The sequence below is a fragment of the Lissotriton vulgaris genome, chromosome 2_1, assembly GCF_964263255.1.
Source record: "Lissotriton vulgaris chromosome 2_1, aLisVul1.2, whole genome shotgun sequence".
NCBI classification, from domain to species: domain Eukaryota; kingdom Metazoa; phylum Chordata; class Amphibia; order Caudata; family Salamandridae; genus Lissotriton; species Lissotriton vulgaris.
In genome coordinates, this window is record NC_141687.1 from 1,053,400,658 (window position 1) to 1,053,420,628 (window position 19,971).

Here is a 19,971-nt window from a genome sequence, read left to right on the forward strand (position 1 = left end):
GGCTCTACAGGCCGGGACACCCGTCGCTTGGAACCGCGGGAGGCGGCATTTCATCTGCTTAGGCGGCTGTGCCTGATTAGCGCTGCCGAGGAAACGGCCGCGTTTGGAGATTTGACACCATCGGCCAGTAAGACTTTTCCTTTGTCCTGGGGCTGCTTGCTAGTATCGGCTGGACGGGTCAGAGGGGCGCCATTTTGGACCGGGTGCAACGCTACACGAACTTGTGGACTTGGTGCAGACCCACGTTTCTCTTGCGAACCCCAGTGTTATGGAGATCAGCAACATGGTATGCTGCCGGCGGTACTACCTGTGGTGATGTGATTCATGTAGCCCAGCGTGACCATTGCATGCTCTCCCTATCAGTCGCCCTCGAACGAAGTGCTTTTTGCGGCCACTGCGGAACGGCAGATCGCTAGTGCTCGCTCTGTGTGGTGACTGCTCGTTCGATACTTCCACGATTCATTTATTGATCGGGTGCAACTGTGTGAGCTGCTGGCGCCGGATGGGGCAGACAATACACTGAGTGAAAGTGAGTCTGTGCAGGACGAGCGCTATGGAACCCACGTTTCGGGATCTTGTTGTTGCTTTGGGCTCCCTCCGCCTTGCCTGGGTAAGGGAGGTCAGGAAACTCGGGCGTAAACTGGACGCCATTTTTGCCTCACCGATTGATGAGGACTTGGATGGTCTGAGGGAGAGTGCTGCCGCTAGTGATTCCCCACTGGATGTACCTGTTGCATACCCACAGATGGGTCCGCGGGAGGCCCTGCCTACTGTTGGGGACGAGATACAGCTGATCGCCTGTATGCATGAGACATTGGGGCCCGACTATGGCGTGCAGCTGGATCGCCATTTTTACGCTGCTCCTTTGCCCACCAACCTCAAGCAGCATGTACTGTGTCGTGACTTGAGAGACTGGCCCGGTACCTTCCCGCAGCGCCTCCGCTTTTGGACTTGCTGTCTTCTTGGCCCCCTGCTGATGGAGTTTCCCAAGACGTTGGCTTTGACTGGTTCGCATGCCTATTCTGACTTTTTGGGGTTGTACTGTGCTGCGGAATATCTGAGTCCGCGTATTGATGGCAGGGTCAAGGCGGGCCATGGGTGAACTTCTCTTTCTTGGTTTGCAGGATGGATACCCGGGTTGCAATTGTGCTGAGGACGTTTTTTGATTTGTGCTATGCCGCCTTTATTGTTTGGTGATTTGTGGGTCTTTTGTGCTCGAGCCTGAGCTAGAAGGTGTAGGTGGGGGGTGGGGGGGGGATTTGGTATCCATTACTTTCCCCCCGTTTCTTCCCTTTCATTGGGATTTTTGGGGTGATGGGCACGTTAGTTGGGGGGTGGGCCGTAGCCTCTTCAACGTGCGGGGTGGGGGGTTGGTGAGCGGGGGAACTTGGGTTTCTCTATTCTTTGTTCTATGGCCTTATCTTATCTACGTCTTTCTTGCTACATTTCGGGGTTCGTTTTGAGGGCGACAGGCACGCTGCTAGGGGGGGTAGGCCGTAGCCTCTGCAGGGGTGCAGGGTGGGGGTTTGGGGGTTGGGGCTCTTGTTTTATTTTCCTTAGTTACTATGGGCCTTTTCTCTTCCTTTCTCTCTCTTGTGTTTTCTATCTGCACTTTCTCTCTCTCTTTTCTCTGGATCGATATGCTGGGTTAGTGGGATGCCCTCGCCGGGTTCCGCCTTTTGCGGTCCTGTGGGAGGTATCAGGGTTGTCTGCTGTGCCGGGCTGGGCGATGGCTGGTCTATTGTTTGCATGGTTTCTGCCTACCTAATGTTAGCCTTTGCTCTGCTAGCTTGACAATGTTCGCTGTTTCACTGCTCTATTGTATGCATTGCCCATCCGGTACTTCCTGCTAGACTGTGCGGCTTTTGATCCTTCATATTCTATATACTTAAAATTAACCTTAATTCCTCCTGGTACTCAGTGGACGCTCTGGTTATGCTGTAACTCGCTATGATTGCTCTTTATATTGGTGTGCCATTGAGTTGCCGTAAAGTTGCTAATATGCTTTACGTAGTATCCGAGGCCGGCCAGGCGGTTGTAGGCCCGTAACTGTTTGCTTAAAGTGCATAATAAAGGTTTTAAAAAAAAAAAAATCATATGTTCTGGTGACCCATTCTCATTATATACGTGTATCTTACGGACACGATACTACTCTGATGATTTATATACGCACTAGGAATTACCTTTTTTCTCTATTACAAAAGTTGTAGACTCATCATGAATAATATACATTTAAGAATTTCCTTCCTGTGTTGTAGGCTCATCATAAAGGCCTTTGCATTTGGTAGGAGGGTAATCCCCAAACAGATTGTGAGCTTGAAATATAACTCAATTCAGAATGAGGTATGTTGTTAGTCTCATCAGGACACGAGTACCTAGGTAAGGAATGTGGTCTAGATGGTTTTTGATAAATGGCTTAATGATTAAAACTAAATGATGTATGATTAGTAAACTAGTCAAGTCAAGAAAGCTTTATTCGATTGTTGAAGCAATCATAAAAGCATACAAACAATTCATACAAGACTAATTCCATAAAAGCCATGATAATAACATTATACATAATGAAATATAAAAATTACAATGTGAATCCTAAGAGTTTGACCATCGTTACTGTTCAAAGTGAGCATTCAAATGACCATAAGTTTCCTTTGGTAAAGCACTTTTTTCAGAAAGGATAAAATTCTCAGGACACGGTTTACATCAGCTAGTAACTGTAAAAGTAACAGTGCCGGGCGACATTGTCGTAATCCAGATCTCCTTAAAAATGGGACTAAAAACATCTGCCTATCACTGGAGTAAAATTTACAAAATAAAATAACATGAATCGTAGATTGGGGGAGATAGAGTCACAAGGGCAAGGTTGAAGATCATGTGACCAATCATTCTTAGTAGGGAAAGTAACCAAACTATGGAAGTTCCCCAGCCTAAAGCGGGTTAATGAAAATCTATCGTAGGCTCCTGGGACGGAAGACAGATAGGGTTGAATATTAAAAGTTGTTAAAATTAATTTATGATGGAGGACAGAGGGCTTTAAGATCTCTACCATCATTCTCTGGGTATCAAGCAGCATTAAACACTCTCTTCTCAAGTCCTTTCTGGATACTGCTTCAATAGAAGAGGGATTCGTGTGATAATGTTACTGGCCCATATCTTTAAAAAAGTTACGCACATATCTCAGCCAGGGAATCTTCATGGCTTCTTCCAATTTCGATATGTCTGAAAGGATATCTCTATTTAATTTAGTTTGGCGTTTCGTCCACAGCCTCTGCCATAATAGCACAGGCTTTATCCTAATTGAGTCGGAGATGAACTGAATACCCAGTTCAGAGTGGCAGACACATCATGAAGTGCTTTTCGGTACGGCTAAAATGTACTTTAAAAAGGAGTTTTCAGCTATCTGTAGAGGGGAAAGATCAGCAACCCCCATATTCCACTCCTGTAAAGTGCAGCAGAAACACATTTAGCCTTATGTCCTTTGATTAGTTCTTCTGGTGGTCGCTTGCCAAGCTTCCTGGCAAAGATAATGAGTGCAAATGTAGAACGTAAGAGGGCTAATTTTTTAGCAGCCACTGCTTGTACCCAGGAATCGTTCTGGGAAAAAAGAATACCCAGATAGGAGAACGCATAATAAAATTTTTGGTGGAATTGACCCTTAGGCCCAAGTCTTTCATTAAAAGGGTAAAACTGTCTACGACTCGTTGCAATCCCACCTGAGTACGTGACATTAAAACAGCCTCATCGGCATATAGTAGGGCTGGTATTGGGCGGCTGTTTATCTGAGGAAAGTCCTGGTTATCTTTACATAGTGCTCCCTCAAGCCTGTTTATGAACAAATGGAAAGGGGCAGGACACAACCCTGCCTGACTCCACTCTTAATCGGGAATGCGGCTCTGCACTCGCCCTGTACACCGTATTGTACGCGTGCCTTGGCCTCAGAATAACAACTTTTAAGAAAATAAATAATATTTACATCTACCCCCAGATCTCCCAACAGTTTCCATAATTTCGAGTGGACCACACAGTCAAATGCGGCTGAAAGGTCCACGAAAGCGGGATAAAGAGGGTGTTCTGATTACCTTCCAGAAGACTACACTGTCATTGGTTACTGAGGCTAAGTGAATAGCCTCCCAGGCCTCGTCCCTTAATATAATCTTCCTGTCTTTCAGCACTTGGTTATAAGCTTGTCTAACTCTCTTAACTTCTGAGGCGATCCTTGGTTTCCTATGAAGTTCTTTTTTTAAGAACAAGTGTAATTTAGTACACTTGGAATCAAACCACCCCCTCTGTGCCCTCTTGCTCTTGTGTTGTCTACCCAAGAAATTCCCTGATTACCTTAGTTATCTACTGAAAAGGCACTAATATTACCGCAGGAGTAGTGTCTTCATTAAGGCATGTATCTATATCTATGAAAGATTTAATGATAATTTGTTTAAGCATCTCTGTCTGATTCACAATTGCCCAACGCAGAGAGTAACCGTTAGTGCTGGCAATGGATAAATTCTCTAGCATTCGGTCTCTATTATTGTTAACTAAAACATTCTTGGACAGCAATGTGACTGTTAGACAGAGCGGGAATGGTCGCTGAGTGAATTATCAGAGACATGAAAGGAGTGAAGTCTAGAAGCATAACTGCTAGAGGCCAACATAAAATCAATGGTGGGGCAACAACCCCGACCGCTAAAAGTTGTAGTCATAGGGACGGGTGGTGAACATAATTCGTTGACAAAACCAAGATCAAAACTATTAATAAGTTCATTCAATTGGTCCCCTAGAACAGAGTGGTTAAAATGTAAGGAACAAAAACCATCTTCACATAAAGCCCCACAAAGATTAGTCCCAGCATTAACACACAGTGTACAATTAAAATCCCCCACCAGAAATAACATGATATCTTTCCTTGTACTTTCGCTTAACAGACTCAGTGATTTATGCATGTTCTTGAATACGGTGCACTGTAGGCCTGGGGAAATAATATTTATAAAAATTAACCATAGCAATAGAAAATGTTGAGTCAACATCCAGGACGAGCAATTGATGGTAAGAGTCACTAGCAAGCTCAGTAATCAATTTCAAGCTTAGTATATTCGACACATACACACACAAACCACCCATTGCTCTACCGCTCCGGCATTCAACAGTAGGAATGTGGTACATCCTATACCCATTTAAATGAATGGCTTCCTTAATCCAGGTCTCCTGGAAACAGAGGACTTCATAATGTTGGACAAAGTCCCACCATAATTGTAAATTTAGTTTGGAACGAATGCCAGCGGTGTTCCAGGATACGATTCGACAAACCTGATGCTCATCAGCAAGTGAAAAGGGTAAGAGAGAGTTAACATCCTCAGTTGGAACCATGGTAACGTGCACAAATTGAGCTGGATCATTACAACTGTCGTGATTACTATGTAAAAGCTCTTTATCAGGGTCATGGGTCAATGTGATCTTCTTATCATCCAGACACTGTGAATCACCACTTCCATTCAATTCCTTGGATTTAAAACAGGGCGCATGGTTAAGTCAATCATTATCCTCCAGACCACTGAAGACCTCAAAACGGTTATAAGTAGGTAAGTAGTGACTAGGCTGCCTTATTTCCCAGTGCCTCTCTGGAGCAAGTTTGAGGCCTAGATTCAGTGCAGGTTCTAAGGGGCGATAGAAATATCCTAAAGGTAGAATATTTATATCGTGTGAGGTAACCAGCCCATTCCGCCCCCTCTCCATAATGGTGCGTACCAGATGTGGTACCCTGAAGGTTATAACTACGCAATCTCCTCTTGACAGTTTAGGGGAGGGGCCAACCCATCCGATCCTGCAAACCATTTTGAATTCCGAGAAGAGGCATTCCTTCAGGCCTGTCCTGGAAGTAAAAAAATGGAGATCCTAATTCCTTAAGGTTGACCAGTTTTCAAACACATTAGTAGCCAGTTGGGGGACATTGGTCAGAACCACCGTATACAGGGTTGCTTCTGGGGGTAGATTTAGATTTTGTGAAGAATCATAAGGAATCTCGTGATATCCCCACTGATTTTTGTCAGTGATGGCAAAATCAGTGCTTCCCCCTTCCTTCCCCCCTGCAATTACCCTGCTTTCAAGATGGTCAGGCCGATTGGTGGTTATAATAGAATTCACGGCCCTATTCCTAATTTGCTCCGGAATTACCACATCAGAGGATCTATCTATCTAGGCTCTATCCCTATACCGGATGGTGTGCAAACTACTGGATTAGAGAAGGCAGACTGTACCAGTTGATGAGTGCCTTGCACCAACTCCTCTATCTTTGATAACCGAGATTCTATGTTAGAGATTTTTAAATGGATGGGTTCCAAAACAGTTATCAAGATAGACTTCAATTTACCCCAAAAAGCATTGTCCTGCAGTAAATTTGCAGAGTTTACTGTTTCTTTCTGCTTAATTGGACTGCCCAACTCACATACACCCTCTGCCAGTTTCCTTTTCTTCCCCTTTAAGCAGATGGTTTTCTTGCTCTGCTTAGGGGTATTTTTTCTTTTAACCTTAGCAGAAGTAGACAGAAGTTCCGAATTGTGTGTGTGTTGATGTTTACATTTGGCCTTTTGGCCTCTCGTTGTGACAGTATGTCTAATCGGGCTATGGTCAGAAGATATTAGAGAAACGGAGTTCTCAGGTGATTCTATTAAGGTTTGTAATGGGGGGCAAGTAGTAGATTCAAGGGGCAAGGGAGACGCAATATTGGAGCCTATGCTCGGCGCCATAAGTTTAGGAGTCAGGGAGAGTCTGCTCTGAGGGCGTGGTGGTTCTAATGACAATATACGTTCGGTAAGTTGAATTTCTCGAACGAGGCCAGACTCAGCCCTCACCAAAAAGGCGTTGAGTGTCCCCACCACGGTCCTACCTTTATCTTTGTTCATGCTGGAAATACTTCTTACTGAGACCCCTGCCCTATGACTGCAGAGTAGCAACGTCTGGATATCACAGACCACCCTGTATTAGCTGCTGAGGAAAACGGGATGACAGGCCACAAGTAAGATAAAACATTCAGAAAATAACCACAAAATGAATAAATGTAACTACACTTTGCCAAAGTACTTGGGAGCAATGTTTAGAATAGATTGACAGAGTCACTAGAATGTCCCACTGGCTAGTGCAACTTGAACTTTCTCAGTATAGCACAATACAATACCAACGGTATCCCCCTTATGTCCAATGTCAAAATTAGTCAATCATCTTACTTTGTGTCCAAGATAAGGATGTTTGGGGGGTGGCCCAGCCCAGCCTCTGCCTGCCGCGGATGGGAGTGGACTGGTCAGCCCTTGGCCCGCGCGCGTCCGACGCTGCCGGAAGTGTATGCTGCTCTTAAGCGCCTCCTGGTGCTTCCTGTGACGCTGGTACTGTGCGCTGGTAGGGGCCACTGGGAACTGTTGTCCCCCACCTGCGCCGCCCGAGGTCTGACCCGCGAAGCAGACGTTTGCCCTGTGCTGGCCGGTACATTGTCGTGGGACCCTCAGGAGCAGTGGCAGGCGCAATGAAGACAAGACTACAGCAGGGAGCAAATGTCGGTAAGGTTTCCACGCTGCGGGAAGTGCTTGCTGCTCTTAAGCGCCTCCTGTCACTTCCTGTGATGCTGGTGCTGTGCGCTGGTAGAGGCCACTGAGAACTGTAGTCCCCCACCTGCGCCGCCCGCGGTCCAACCCACGAAGCGGGCGTTTGCGCTGTGCTGGCCGGTACGTTGTTGTGAACCCCTCAGGAGCAGTGGCAGGAGCAATGAAGACAAGACGACAACAAGGAGCAAATGTCGGTATGGAACCCGCGCTGCGGGAAGTGCATGCTGCTCTTAAGCACCTCCTGGCGCTTCCTGTGACGCTGGTGCTGTGCGCTGGTAGGGGCCGCTGGGAACTGTATTCCCCCACCTGCGCCGCCCGCGGTCCGACCCGCGAAGCTGGCTTTGTGCTGTGCTGGCCGGTACGTTGTCGTGGGCCCCTCAGGAGCAGTGGCAGGAGCAAAGAAGACAAGACGACAGCAGGGAGCAAATGTCAGTAAAAACCCCCGTTACCTATAGATTTACAGGAATAAACATTTTCACAGCACTTGAAATAAGTAATATAACAAAAAATCCCAATGCATTTCGGGTTATTTCTACCCTTCCTCAGAGGTTTTTCAAGTACAAGTTTGTTGAAAAGATGAAAAAATTCTGTTCCTTCTGAGTCACACTGCGTTGCAGCAATCAACACTGTGAGCTTCCAGTCCAGCGCCTATTTGGTTCTTGAAATGATGTTCTGCAATTACTTTTATGTTGTGTCCCGATACAAGCACCCTTCTCACCCGCTCAGCATCCGATAACAAGTCCGCTGATATCATACCCAGCCGGCAGTGGGAGTACCTGCAGGGCGGTGACGTGAGGAGGGGGAGGGGCAGGGTGGGGGATAGTAATGTATGGATTACGGAGCTTCCCAGGAGGGTAATCATTTAAATAAATAAAATGAATTTAGTTGAGTGCACTGCATCCCCAAATGCGATGCAGTGTGTGCAACGAAATTCGTTTTAGTTATTTAAATGTTTACTTACCTGTAAAACTCCGTTATCCATACAATACTACCCCCCACCCAGCCCCTCCCCCTCCCCACGTCACCGCCCTGCAGGTACTCCCACTGCCAGCCGTGGCTGATCATACGTAGATCCTTCCGCGATTCGAACCGACCGCTGACAAGCCTCCTTCCTTCATGAATCTAAAACTAATAATATGACATAATTCACAAGAAACAGGTGAATTGAATTTAATATACCCACTGGTACTATAGAGGTCACCATAGCTCCATGTGAGGGGTGAATTATTTTCTTCGGGAATTAGAAAAGAGCAATGAAATAGAAAAGTAGCTTACTGATTAGACTGTTTGATAATAGTAGTATCCTAAGAGGTCACTGTTAATAAAATGTTTAACTCGAGTAATATTTAGTAGACTGTTTTAATAATGGAGGTATTCCAAGAGGTTGGGGGAACAAGTGTCAGTTTTAACAATATGTTAAATTAGTGTAATATTATGTGGAAGAATGTCAATAAAAGATGATCGAATGTCCTATCAGAAATTAGCCTGTTCAGTTGTATGGCACAACAGTAACAAATGGTTGCTAGAAACAGAATTTCTGAATGCATAGTATTACATTGATGGCGCAATGTGCCTAAAATGCATTTCTTTACTACCTAGATCTGATGAAAACTTTTTAGTCCTGAAGAAAGTGAAACTATCAAGGAATCACTGAAACGTTGCGTCGACTGGTTTTTTTTAGTACGTTTTTATCTAAAAATTGTAGGAACTAGATTTTAACCCAGATTGGGAGGAAGTCATGGGAATCCATTGAAAGAAGATATATGTGATTGTGAATTTCAATGAATCCAATAAAACTTTTTTATGACTTCTGTTTTTTTAAATTAGTTCTTTTTATATTTGTTTTTTATATATGACTTAATTTTTTATGGGTTTTTTGTAAAGATTGTGGTGGTTAACTGAGTGTAATAACTTGAAATTAGACAATAGCTGCTGTTAAAGAAAATTGCCTCATCCACTGAAGATTAGGGACAAATGTTAGCATATGACACTTGGTCCAGGGCAAGGGGTTTGGGCCTTTTTTAATATTTTAATATAGAGACTTCTGGTATTTTGTTGTCAAACACTCCTCCCTCCATCGCAGTCATTAAGTCCAATACATACCGGTGCTGCATTACCATGAGGCAAATTGCTGCAGTGCCTCCTTAAACAAATTGAGGCCAAGCTCAGGACTGTTCATCATTTTAAGCACCTCGCACCCGGTGATATAGAGCATTAGCTTTTGTATGTGGGGTAAAGAAGGGCATAGACCTTCCTGCCGATACTTGTGCATCTGTAAACAGTCTTAATTCTTCCTGAATGTCTTTGAATTCAGGTCAGCCAAAATCGTCTGCAGATCTTTTGTCATGGGTCTGGTGCAGCAAAGCTGTTTTCTTCTTTAACTGGTGTTGGTACAAGTCAGATAGCTCTTCTCCAGGAATGACTAGAGGCGGCGTGTGCATGGTTTCTAGAGAACAGGGTCATCCCCACCCAGGGACGAGCTGAGTATAGGCAAACTCATTGCATTGTCAATTAGTAATCCATCAGCCAGCATGGAGGTGCCCCATTGTATATCCAGAATGTGCACTATCAAGCCGCAGTTATCCGTTATGTCCATCAGAAGCGTTCCTTTACCTCTAAAACATAAGGAAGACAGTGTTAGCTTCTGAACAATCAGGGGTTGCCCTTTCCCTTCTAACCAAGTGTAGCCCCCCACCTCAATGTCCCATATTTCTGGACATGGGGTGAAAATACTCTCATTCAACCCTCCCCCATGTGACTCATTTCCCTTTTATCCTCAAGCTCAACAGCCCTACATAGAAAATCTGTATTGGGAGACCACTTGATAAGAAAGACCACTACAGATACACTAAGGACCACCCTTGGTCCATGGATGGAAGCAGGATCTCACACGTTTGTACACTGAAGTTGGGCATTTTCTAACTCCAAGAATCTCTTCTCTGGGAAGTCCCTGGGCCAAACAGTGTCTTCCCCTATGGTGCACTTTCTACGCTTCCTGTCCAGCTCGGTTTGGATATCATTAGCTTCAGTGGAGAGATATAATGCTGCTGGATTTGTCTCATATTGGGTAAAGTTTACAACTACCATGGTGGGCTGAATCTTGGCCCTTATCCTACATTCGTAGAGGTGAATAAGGCATTTTACCTTTTCGGGGGCTACTTTTTGGGTCAGGTAAAGGCTATCTGGGCCTTACTCATGTGGGATCAGTGAACAGATATAAAATGAACTGGCTGATGCTTGAACCCAAGTCATGTATTGGTACGAAGTGTTATATAGGAGGGCGCTGTGTAGTGTGTGCGGAATCCTAGTGTTCTGATTAGTTTAATTGTAAGTGGCACATGAGATATCCCTGCACTGGCACTGTAGTTCTCCATTTGTAAGTCCCTTTTGACCTGGCAGTTCCTCATGGGTAAACAAGTGTGGGGTTACCTACAGTAGATAGAGGGTACATAAGCACATAAATATACATAACATTTGTTGTGTTATGGTCATTTGAGGTGGTAGTCCCTTTGGAGCAATCTGTGCACTTCTAGTGTCTGTCTTTCTTTTGCCCAATTGGAAAATGTTTGCAAAGTTTGGTTCATGGATGTCTTCGCCATGGGAGGGCGTGACTACACAAAGGAATGGTGCACCCACTTGGGTATTAAGCAGGCTGTGGGTTTTTCCTCCTTCCATTTGCGCAAGTGCAGAAACTTTATTTTTTCTCTTTCATGCTTAGTAAAAGTTGATGACACATTGCATTGGTGCACTCTTGTCTTCTTTCTAACCCGGTTTTGAAAAAGCTTGGGTGATGATTAACTCAGAAACATTACATATGTTTCATAATTATTGGTTTTAGAAGGCCTTGAATTTTTACCCTAGTGGTGTGATCTTCATACTCCACTAGGCATGCTCTAGTGAGGCAACAGAAGGTGACCACTGTTGGGTAAGATTTTGCGATTTCGGGAGTAAGGGTGGGTATTAGTCACCTGGACAGATCAACTATTTTTTTAAGCTGTTGAACCCCCCCCCCCCTCCAAATAGGATGCTTAGACGGGTGCAAAATATGATTTGTGAGGTGGTCTAATGGGTACAGGGACAGATAGCACCATGTTTTAGCAGGTGTTCCATGGACTTCACTGGTTCTTAACAAACGTGTCTTGCATGGTGTGGGCATGAGGGCACCGTTGCCTTCAGTTGTGTTTTTAAGTCTACATGTGCACTGGAATATGTGGTGAGGGGGCGTCTCACTGTTTAGTGCTGTTGGTGTTTGCAAAGTGCCCTGGGATCACATGTTCATGTATATCTCTGTTCCCAGCACGTAGTGTGCTGTGGTGTGGCCCTCCTTCATCTTTTCCAGGTACCAGGCTTTTGCTGATCCTGACCCAGCTTAGTATCTGGAACAATCTTTTTAGGCTAGCGTTGGGCGGTTTTCTTCAGTTTCAGGCGTTTTCCTGAATATCTCGCATAATCCATTGCTTTGGTTATCATGTGGGGGAGGGTCGGTGGCTGTTCTGTGTCCCCTTTTCTCCCACCCATGACACCTCATGGTGTCCAAGGTTGGAGCTAACTGCTTTCCCTTGTGGAAAACTACAAGGTTTGAAGCACCGTTAGTCCTTATGCTTGGTATGGAGGTGAATACACCCGAGACCCTACATAGACAATCTGCAACCTTGAGCACAATTTTTGTCATGTCTTGTGCCTTCCCACTGCAACTTTCTAGTTTCTGTGTTTGCAAAAGAAAAGTGTTGTGTGCATGTATCTTTCTGGATTGAAGAAAGGAACATCTCTAACTCAGAGAGAATAGTATGTTTTGGACATCAACAATTCTTTATTACGGTTCCTCTGTTTTTCATGTGCATAAGCAGAGCAAGAATTTCAAGTCTGTTTATGTAAAAGAAAAATTGGTTATGAAAGAGGTGATGTTTCATGAACAGAAAAAGAAGAATGCATGCTAGTATTTAATTGAATTCCAATTCACTGTTTGAAGCACTGAAAATAAATTGTCAGAAATAAAAACGTGACATTTTTGTAATTTGTAGGTCACCAGGTGGAATGAAGCCTTCCAATGACATCCCTCAGTAGTGAAATTAAGTCATACGGTAATTGTACAAGCTGCATTCCTTAACAACATTTTCACCTTTGCTATGTTTCATGTTTAAATTAGGCAGCAAGATATTTTCTAGAGCAATGGAACTTGTAAGGCATACCTTGTTAATATCACATTTCATACATTCATTCTGTAACCTATTAAGTACTGTATGTGAGATCTCTTTCTTTATTTTTTTACATAGTTTTTCCTTTGTTTAGTAGGTAACGAAGACAATATTCGTACAGCATTGTGTAAAAAATATACAGAAAGAATGGCAGCATATAGTGTGTTCGCCATGCAATGCTACATAGAATACCTTCTGTATTATTAGCCTCTGCTCAGTAAAGATCTATATGATAAGCACAAATTACATGTATACGTAAATCCACACTGAAATGGTTGAGTTTCATTAGTTGATATGTACCTCTGAGCTGTGCCAAGGGGGGAAAGGTTAATAGATATGGTTGTAAGGGAAAATCACAAGAGAATGGTTCATGTAATATCCTGTATGAATAATAATGCATGTAGAGGATAAAGTATCCTCATGCACAGCAGCACGCACTTTATTCCGCATAATATATTGTAACACCATCAAATGTCCCACAAAACACTTAAATAATTTGCATATTGCTCTTTCATGTGAAAGAAATAGCATGTTTGTAAACATGACAAATAAAGAAACGTTTGTGCAAAATTAAACCCACCAAAATGCAGCTGCATATTTCTTGCAAAAATATATCACAATCAGTTCAATACATTCAGTATTTTTTTAAATGCTGCAGCTTATAATGTGTAGGAAAATGGCGAGAAATTCTATCTTCCTTATAAAGCAGACTTCCCTAGCCAATAATGAAGGAAGATTTGGATCTTATTAAAGACAGAGAGACGGGTAAAATGCTTTTTTCTTACTTAATTTTAAACAGCAGCCAGGATGTAAAGAAAGTTACAACTCCCATGATACTTGGAAAAAAAGCCAATGAAAAACAAGTATTAGTAGGCCATTTGGTAATAAACTGTACACCTAATCATCATGCCTCGAACACTGAGTCCTATTTTCTTATTTGAAGAGTCATTAACATGAACAAATGCAAGGTATAATAAGGGCTAATAAGAATAGCAATAGAAAATCTAGCAATAGAACAAATACATTCTGGAAAAAAAGTCAGTCAAATGGTTGGAAACAGCTTGATGATATTCAGAAGTTATTGTATTTCAAATGGAAGTTGAATACCGGAAAGGTTTTAGAAAATCCTTGAATATTCAGTCATCTGATGTAGAGAGCCACACGTTATACTGTGGTAGCAGACTGAAGATGTGATTTATAAAGAGAGGGAAAGATTCGATATTTGATAATAGTTGATAAGAGGAGGACTTTCTATGGAAAGCAGTTTTCTATTTATAAACTTTTAAACAAGATCCTACACACAATAATGATTGATTCAGAAAATGGAGATAAAATAACGATTTTAAAACTCTCTTGGTTTTTCTGTAAACAGTAAAGAAGACCTTGAAAGGGGTATATTGTTTGGTGGAAATATCTAGAGATCTAACATAAGAAAGAAATTTGATTGAAACCGAACACAACAGCATACAGAGTTTTGCAAACAACATTTTAAAGGATAGGACATTGTTATCAACCCAATTAAAAAATAAGTTACAGACCAATTTGACATCCATATTAATACATACTTTAGACCAAGGGGATTAGAAAACCATGCTCCCTTCACTAGATGACAAACAAGCTGATGTTCTATCATCGATTTTTGATCAACAGGCATATGGACAGAAGAATTTGCTAATCTATAGGTATTTATATTTCTGTAAGACTTACCTTGACTTGATAGGGATGCAAGAAGTTCACATTCATGTTAGATCTGCTGAAACGGCACCCCTGCCCAGAAATCAACTAACCGATACTAACCATGCTAATTGGCAAGTTTTGGAAGTACCTGGGGCCAAGGATCGTTTGATGTATTCTGCAGTTCCAGTTGAAATGCACGGGGTACTTCAGGTTGACCTGAAATTTTCCAACCTGCCAGGGAGAAGAAGTGAATAAGGACAAGATTGTGAGGATGGCCTTTTAGATTGAGGAGAAGACTGAAAAAGGATGGAATGAGAAACGGAATACTGACGGAAATTACCCAAAGGCTGGGAATATGGGAACAGCACGCTAAACCTTTGAAATTAGAACATTTGTTGGCGTTGAAGTTTAGCTAGCACTCTGGTAATCATTATGGATGGAGGTAAGGCCTAATTTAAACCATGACACCAATCATAAAGAATGTGTCTGTGGCCATTGCTAGCCGATCTGGTCTCCAACTGTAAACGGAAAGGAGATGAGTGTTTAGATGAGATGCAAACATATTTACAGAGAAGTGACCCCTAAGTGAAGAAATCTTTTGCATATTAAAGGATGAAGACACTAATCGCTGGAATCAAGAAGATGTCTGGAATACCAATCCAACGCAGTATTAAAATTTCTCTTTAGATATTCTACTTGAACTTAATTCTCTATCAACTTTTTGAGTCTCTAGAACAGACTCTTGAGTTAAAGATTTGTGAACTGCAGACCTTTTTAGAGATGGCAAATTATCAGTCTTTGTTAAGCCTGATAGTGTATTGGACCTTGAAGAATAGCTTGAATTGAGGAAGATAGCAGACCTTCTATCTGGTCCAACATTCTACGGGGCATTGTGGACTTAAGTAGAGTCAGACGATTCGCGTCTGGATGATTCCCAACTGTATTTGATGGAGTTGTAAAATAATTCCTCTGAATTCTCTTGAAATTCCCAAAATTATGTTGCTGTGGAGTTGGAGAACATTTTTCCAACTGATAATAAAACCTAAGGAGTGAAGAAGAATTGTCGCTGAAAGATAGTAAAGAATTATGGTATTATTCTGGGCATAATTAAAATGTCATCTAGATAGATTATGAGTCTCATACCTTGAGGCTTGGGTAACGAAAGAACTGGTTTTAGAAGCTTTGTCAATCATAAAGCTGTGGTAGGTAGAACAAAGGAAAGGCAGGTAAACTGGTAGGTTTGATGAATACACTTTCTGTGACTCTTGTAAATAGAGTTGGAGTTACTTTTTCATTACATAACAAGGGCACGCTCTGAACATGGCTCTATGGGGTGCTGTTGGACTTGGCCCTCACTGCAGAATCCCCCCAAATCATTTGCCTTCACCCCTCCTATTTTGTGGAATTCTTTTTTGTTAGCTTTATAACTCTGCTAACTAGTGCTAAAATGCTTGTGCTCACGCCCTAAAATGTGGTAAAATTGGTCTACACCTGATTTGCATATTGAATTTTCCTATAAGTCCATAGTGAAGTTGTATACCATATGACCAGGGCTATTATATTAAAATTCTACTAGTGCGCCTGTAGCCCTTATTTTGCCACCCACTTAAGTAGACCCCTACAAGAGGGTCCCAGGTCTGCCATTTCAGCCTGAATGCAGTTTTAAACAACTGCCAATTTGACTTGGTAATATAACTCCCTTGCCAAGCCTTAAACTCTCCTTTTATTGCATATGTCACCCCTAAGATAGGTCCTAGGTAGCCTACATGGCAGGGTGCAATGTAATGAAAAGGGTTACCATCTGTCAAAGTCAAAAAGTTTATTGTATATGATTGCCTAAAATCATTACAATTTACACTTTAAAAGAGTATTAAACGTATTCTTCCATAAAATATAATTTATCGACAGTGAGCTTGGCAGTATTAAGATCTCATAAACCTTATTAAAAACCAAACGTAAAATATTGGGTAACCGGTTAAACTATCTGCAAAATGTTACACTTCATAACATTTCCGGGCACTTCAATGCCCAAAGTTAACCCACAATAGATTGTTTGAGGTAAAATCGCCATGTCACATGCCAATCTTTCAGGTATTTTTTTTTTTTCAGTCCACCTCCGTTTTTCTGTGTTGTTCCTATTTTCTTGTGGGATAGTCCTTATTCTATTTGAGCTGTGAAGGAGAATCCTACATCCAGTACAGGGGAGGGCGAAAAGCAGAATCAAAACCCAAGCAGCCCACCATCTAGCAGAGTAGATATGAATCATCTTACTTGTGCACTGAATCACCTGACTGACCTGAAGGATCAATTAAGAGACATTGTAGGAGAAGAACTGGCTACCCTACTTAATCGCCTAGATAACTTGGTAGCAGACTGGAAAAGTAGACAAACTCATCTCAATACAAATTTAATCCACACAATAGCAAGAGGGACTGACTTTGGATATCAGGTGGACATTCCTAATCTAATATCTCCGGACGGGTTGGGTGGCAGACAAGTGTTGGACCCACCACAACTCAAGAGATAAGGCACAAGAATGTGAACAATCACCAGCCATGCACGAGCACTAACCATGAGACTGGTGGCAATAAGGTAGCTCCCTCTACAAGGGATAGGGATAAAAGCAGATGCCTACAATATGGGCCTAATGGGATTTTGAGTGCACAGGCGTGGGCAGAATGCACTGTTGACAGGCCTGAAACAGTAAATCTGCCGACCATAAACTTATCCCCTGCTTGTTCTATGTATGTAAATATGTAGGCTGATGTCCCTGAAATTACATTCAACCAGAGGGAAACACAACTTGACCTCAGGAACAAATGTCTGTTCTGGCTAGCAATCACAGGCAGTTTGACTATTGTATGGCAGGGGAAATCTTAACGGTCCATAGAGTAGGCTGGGTGGAAAAGCGGCACAAATTCGACCGAGGGGACTGTGTAATTGTAAATTATAAAAATCCCAAAGCTGTGAGTAATTTACTAAACCAGACCACATGCCATCAAGACCTAGCATCAGGAATCGGGCTGTACCGATTGGACTTTTTTATATTCAACACCAAACGTCATATAGGTGCCGTACTACTTCCAACACCCCAAGATGGCAACCAATACCTCTAACTGAGGGCAGGTGGGATGCCCCTCCCAGGCCCTTACTATTTAACATGCCAGTAAGAATAGATATGGAAGAATGACACAAGGTGAGCCTGACTCCTGGTGGTAATCGTGGATGGCAGGGTTTAGATACTGATCTGGACGAGTGTAGAGTGCTGGGGGCATCAAGCAAGGATCACAAACTCGATCTATCACAGATCACCGGCCTATGAGTAGCTGGGGCACAAACAAGCAGACTACCTGATGTCTGGGGCACAAAACCTCCAGATAAGGTGTGTGTGCGAGGTCTTCAGATACCCACCAGATGACCCAATTGAGGGATATTCAAGTTCCAATTACTAGTGCACTTGAGGCCCCAGATGGGAAAAGTGTCCAAGGTAGCACACTGAGGGTGCTATCCTGGAATCTTGCTGGGCTTAAAAGTAAACTTGCTTGCCCAGATTGGGGGCTCTTTGTGGACAAACAGGATGTATATATGTTTCAGGAAACCTGGGCCAGAGACGACTATCAAATGGCGTGCTTTGCATCATTCAACATCCCAGCCATCTTTGGTCGAAGGGGTAGATCATCAGGGGGTTTATCTATCTGGGTAGGCTCCCATTTGAGGTGGCTAAAGTGAATACTATGTCTGAAGTGTTAAATGCCATCAATAAGCTTCCTAGTAATAAAGCACCGGGCCAAGACAAAATACCAGGGGATGTTTTCTGGGAGGAGCCGAAAATTTGGGGACCATATTTGTGGTCACTATTCAATGCCATTATGAACAGGATGGATCCCCCTGATACTTGGCGTGGGGCAGAAATAGTCCTGGTCTTTAAAAATGGCTGTCCCTTTTTACCTACCAACTATAGACCGATCACTCTAATTGATGTTACCCAGAAACTCTTTGCACGGGTGCTTCTCAATCGTCTACAGGCATGGATGAAAGAAGAAGAGATCCTGAGTCCCTATCAAGCCGGCTTCAGAAAAACACCTCCACCGTCGACCAGATATTTAGGCTCCAACTTGTGTTTTGGAAAACCGTGGCAATAGAGGGTGGCAGTCTCTATTTAATACTTATAGATCTGAAGTCGGCTTTTGATCTTGTTCCCAGGGGCAAACTCTGGGATGTGCTTAGAGATCTGGGGATTCCACCTTATCTCCTCAGCATTTTAGTGAGGCTTTTTTGTAGAAAGCTTTGCCCAAGTGAGGTACAGGAAATATGCCGAACTAACCCCCTGCTTTCCTGTCAATAAAGGGGTACGACAGGGTTGCGTTCTTGCACTCACCCTATTTTGTCTGTTTATTAACTGACTTATAGACCAACTTAGAAAGGTTAAGAACAATGACGCCCCTAGGCTAGCCTCTGGTAGGGTCCCAACGATGATGTTTGCTGATGACACAATCTTACTCTCAAAGTCGCCCATGGGAATCAAGCGTTTTCTTGACAGCTTTGACACTTTTTGTAAGACCCTGGGGCTGGAGATTAATACATTGAAGACCAAATGCATGGTATTCAACTCTGCCAACAAGTCTGGCTCTAATCCATCTCTGAACGGCACTCCTCGTGAAAGCGTGTCGGTCTTCGACTACCTCGGTGTTACTTTGACAGATCATCTGGAATGGGGGTCCCAGATGGCCAAAGCAAGCCTTAAGTTAGCCCAGACAGTGGGAGGGCCCATGAAACTATATAGACCTTCCACATTTAAACCAGCAGGCCAATGGTTGAAATTGATAAAACCCAAGTAATGGGTACTACAATATACGGGGCAGAACTGTGGGGGCACTGCTCTACTACCAGTTTGAACAAGGTAGAGAATAATTTCATGAGGCAGTTACTAGGTCTACCCCCAGCACACCCCTCACCCCTCTATGCTTGGATTTGGGTATTAGGCCGATTAGCGAAGAGATCACCCTTAGACCTGTAACCTATTGGCAGCGGCTATGGGTTCCCCGGAATTGGCCAACTATCGATACAAGCTTAAAGAGCTCTTGAGCATTCCGGGCATCACAAAAATACCCTGGCTTAAACATATTAGGGACCTTTGCAACAAACCGGGTAAAGCAGATTCATGGAGAACACCCAGAAAATCATGCCCCTTAACTTAACGGTTGGAATTGATAAAATCCTATAGAACATACACATTTTCAGTAATTCAGGAAAGTTCGTCTTGCCGCTGTTTGACGGCCGATTTTATACAAATTAAAGACGAGTACAGTATGGAGCCTTTCCTGGATGGCATCCAACCAATTTTGGCTGGAAAACTGTATATGCAGGTTGGAATGGGGATTCTACCGCTCTGTACCTTTACAAACAAATGGTCCAATACTGACTTTGGTGGACGCCCTGCCTGCAGCCACAAGGAAGAGACATACCTATATGTCCTCTTCTTTTGCCCTGCTTATGGATTAATTTGGCAGCACTGG